The following is a 4,018-nucleotide window of genomic DNA, read 5'->3' on the forward strand; positions in this document are numbered from 1 at the left end:
TTGCAATAAATTGTTTCAGATATAAAAATTACATACTTACACACACATATATGTACTTCATTTACGAACTAGAAAGTAAAAAACGAATATAAGTACATACATACATACCTACTATACTATGTAAGTACATATGTATATGTTTGTATGTATGTATGCTTGCATACAAAAGTATGTATTTGAAATTAAATATTTGTAATGTAGATTAAAAAAAGATACTTCAAGCATTTGGTGAATTGAAAAAGGAGTTAAGTATTAATTAATAGGAAAACTAAAACTACAAAAGCAACTGACAATCTACACACTATTAGTACACACGTATGCACATACATAACTACTAGTACATCGGGCTCTAAATAAGTGCACATTAAAAAGTATGTACCTACTAACTACATAATATATGCACATAGTATGTACGTACATACATATATGTATGTATGTTTAGTAGATATAATCTTGATTACAGTTCGTACGTGTCACTCATTTACATAGTATGTATGTATTATAAAGATCTAAAAATCGCAATTATAAAAAGTATTTTTCCACACGTATTATTCGCTATTAAAAATGCTTATTAAAAATTTTATTATATAGTACGAACAAATAGACATTAGAAAAGTCGAATATATTTACTCTAAAAAAAAGCAATGATGCATGAATCTTACAATTAAGAATTTTTTCGATGCAATTAAAAAATATAATAATAATGTAAGAATGTAATGTATTAGAAATTAAGCTCAAACCATTACGAAACACTTGTAAAGATTGTTTGAGAAGTGTGATCTAACGCCAGCGAATTTTGAATTCCATTTTTACATACATACATACATATGTACATATGTATATATAAATCGAGTAATATAGCAAACAAAATGCAAACCTAAAGACTTATTCATGCTATATAATGAAGAGAGCTGCAAATGGTAAAAATATTGGGAACATATTTTGAATGCATATACGGGTATATGTACATATAAGTGTGTGCATAAATATGTAAGCTCTTCATTTAAAAAAAAAAAACAAAAGGGCAGCGTTAATGAAGCAATTACTTTAAAATGACACTTTATCCATCAACTTGCAATGAAGTTCTACTACATGAATATTGCATACATATGTATGTATGTATATAGTATATAGTATGTATACTTTGTGTACAGCAGACGACATGGCAGGCATGGCAGGCATGAAAGGCAAGCGCGCCCGCACGTGGTTTTTATTTAAGAAGTATGTATGTATGTACATATGTACAGAGCAGGGATGTTGCGAATATTTGAATTCGCATTCGTTATGCGAATGATTCGCATCATTTTACACATTCGCATTCGACATTTGCATTCGCATCAAATGATACGAATGTTTTGCGAATGCGAATGTGTACATGGGTAGAGAGTCCACTCTAATATTGTTGAAATGGCTCTAAGTCTGTCTAACCAGGGTGCGGACGGACAATAACCGACTTGTAGCTTCAGGCGCTAAACGGTTAAGTAGGATATCAAGCAACATTGATGGGCCTTCAATAAGTACTACTAAAAGTCGTATAGGCAACCTAGAAATAATTTTAGATTCCTCCAGCGAAAGCGAAGGCTCGGATGTAGAACCTGGACACATTAAAAATGTAAAATTAAAGCACAATTGAAGGCCTATCTTAAAGAAAAACGAGCTTATCTCGGCGAAAATCCTCTCCATTGGTGAAAAACTAAACTAATATACGACAAATTGACAGAGCTGGCCCGCAAATACTTGAGCGATCCACCCGCCAGCGTTCCAAGTGAACAATTGTTCAGTGCAGCCGGCCTTATAGACGAGCCTCCAAGAAATCGCCTCATAAGAGAAAAGGCAGCAAATTTAATTTTTTTTCCCCTTTGAACTTTCACTACTAGATTAGAACACTGTATAGGTTAAGCACTCGTTCGTACAAAATTTTTAATTAATAAAAACGATGTCTGAAGTTGGCAATATATCTTTTTTAATGATGTATTATGGAACGAATTTCCGTCATCCCTTGTCAAATTTGGTTTGGAGACAAACCGGTTTCGGCGTTGTGCCATCTTCAGTGTCATTTTTCGTTTTTTAATGTTATTCCTAACATTCGCATGCCAAAAATTCGCTTTCGCGAATGTGAAAAATATGACATTCGAAACATCCCTAGTACAGAGTTAGCAAAGTCTGTGCGACCATCGACACATACATACATACATATGTATATACATAAGTATGTAACTCATAATCTAAGAAAATTAATTAGGCTTTTATTTTTAATTGCACATAGTATTAGGCCCCACAAAACTATTTAAAAAAAAAAACTTGAAACGAAAGTCTTATGATTCCTAGTTATATAAGACATAAATTTAGTAAATGTATCTACATACAATATACATAAATATCTATTGTAAATACATATTTTATTATGCTCCACAATTATTTTTCACAATTTTTTTTTGCATTAATAAATCATGATAGAAAAATACATACATATGTACACATGTATTCAAATGTTATGAAAAGGACTCTTTACTTTGAAGTATTGAACTGTTCTTAAATTCATATAATACATTTGTATGTATAGCGGCATACACATATGCATGAATGTACATGCATTTGGACTTACACTCACATGCACAGGTATGTAAGTTGTATAGCTTGTATAACACCTGCTCATACCGAAAGACCAAAAAAAATGCAGCGAAAATCGGATGGATCGGATCGGACGGAGGGAAATTGCGTTTGATGCGATCGTTTTGGCAATACATATTTAAAATATATTTATATAAATTCGAACTCATAAAAACTATACTCACTAGCATTACGGAAAATCGACGTCATACTCTATCGAAGTTAAATTGTAAATACTACGTAGGGTTCAAACGTACTATAGCAGGAATAAGCAAGAAGTAAAATTTTATAAAGCGTGTTTATAGACCCCTTTTAACATACACATGTATGTATGTATGCATATGTAGCATCCGCATTTTTAATTTGTAACTTTTTAAACATTGAAATGTTTATTTTCTTTACCTGCCTATTCGCAATTATTCGCCAATAATGCCAAAAGTATGACCCATTACCAAGCACTTTCATTCAAGCGAAGTCCAATTTTTGGTGATAACCGATATTAGTCTCGGTTTAATTGATTTGCTAATGTGAAAGACAACAAGCCTTCGTGAAGCTTACAAAATTCATTAGTTACTATTTACATACATATATGTAAATAACTCAAGGTAAAAAGTACAGGTAAAGGCTAAGAGTTAAAAGTTACTAAGTCCATTTAAACAAATTTTTCAAAAAAAGAAAAATCTTATTGTAGCCATTTTTTCAAGCATATCACACGACTTTGAATGCAACATTTTGAGTCTTTAAAGCAAAGCAAGACTTCCTTTCCCCGAGTTTTTTTGGAACGGGAGGAAATAAAACAAGTACCCTTTGAAAACGATGCATTTTCATTGGTAAATTATGGATAGCAACACAACCTTAGTGGAGGTTGCCAATGGGCAACGCCACTGAAATGAAAATTTATATTATAAATAGCAACTACAGTTAAGTGCTATAAAGTTGAAGATACCAGAATTTTGATGTACCAACAATCAAGGCTTTAGTGTAAACCAGCAACCACAAAAATGAAGTTGCCAATATATAAATTTAGCAACTCCAGCCAGCCAGCTTCCAATTAGCTGCTAGTTTTCATCTGTAATACCTTATCAGCACAATGATTTCTCTTGCCGCCTATATCAATATATGAATTATCACAAGAAATGGGCTTAGCCACTTTTAACTCTAAGCTAGTTGTGTACATATTTACTTAATTAATTTGCTATACAAATCGCATAACAATTAAGCTTTGTTTTAAAGTTAAATAATTACAAACTAACAATCTGCAATATTAAACTTTCAATCAGATACAGATTTTACATTAAGCCTTTCTCATTAGCACATCAACAACATACGTATGTACCTACATTAATAATTTCAGCGAAAACAAAAATGCGTCAGCGTTTTCAATTTGCAAAACACCTTTTCTACTAAA

The 4,018-nt window shown here is 31.9% G+C and overlaps 1 long non-coding RNA gene across 1 annotated transcript in view; it reads left to right on the forward strand.

Moving 5' to 3' along the window:
• Window positions 1–2,462: 2,462 nt before the first annotated feature.
• LOC118747389 overlaps window positions 2,463–4,018 on the forward strand; it is a 5,839-nt gene continuing 4,283 nt past the window's right edge. The window contains exon 1 of the long non-coding RNA XR_004993956.1: window positions 2,463–2,619. This is a non-coding gene — a long non-coding RNA (uncharacterized LOC118747389). The remainder of the gene's footprint in view (window positions 2,620–4,018) is intronic.

This window comes from Rhagoletis pomonella, unplaced genomic scaffold (assembly GCF_013731165.1).
Source record: "Rhagoletis pomonella isolate Grant_MI unplaced genomic scaffold, Rhpom_1.0 Rhpom_scaffold_00001, whole genome shotgun sequence".
NCBI classification, from domain to species: Eukaryota; Metazoa; Arthropoda; class Insecta; order Diptera; family Tephritidae; genus Rhagoletis; species Rhagoletis pomonella.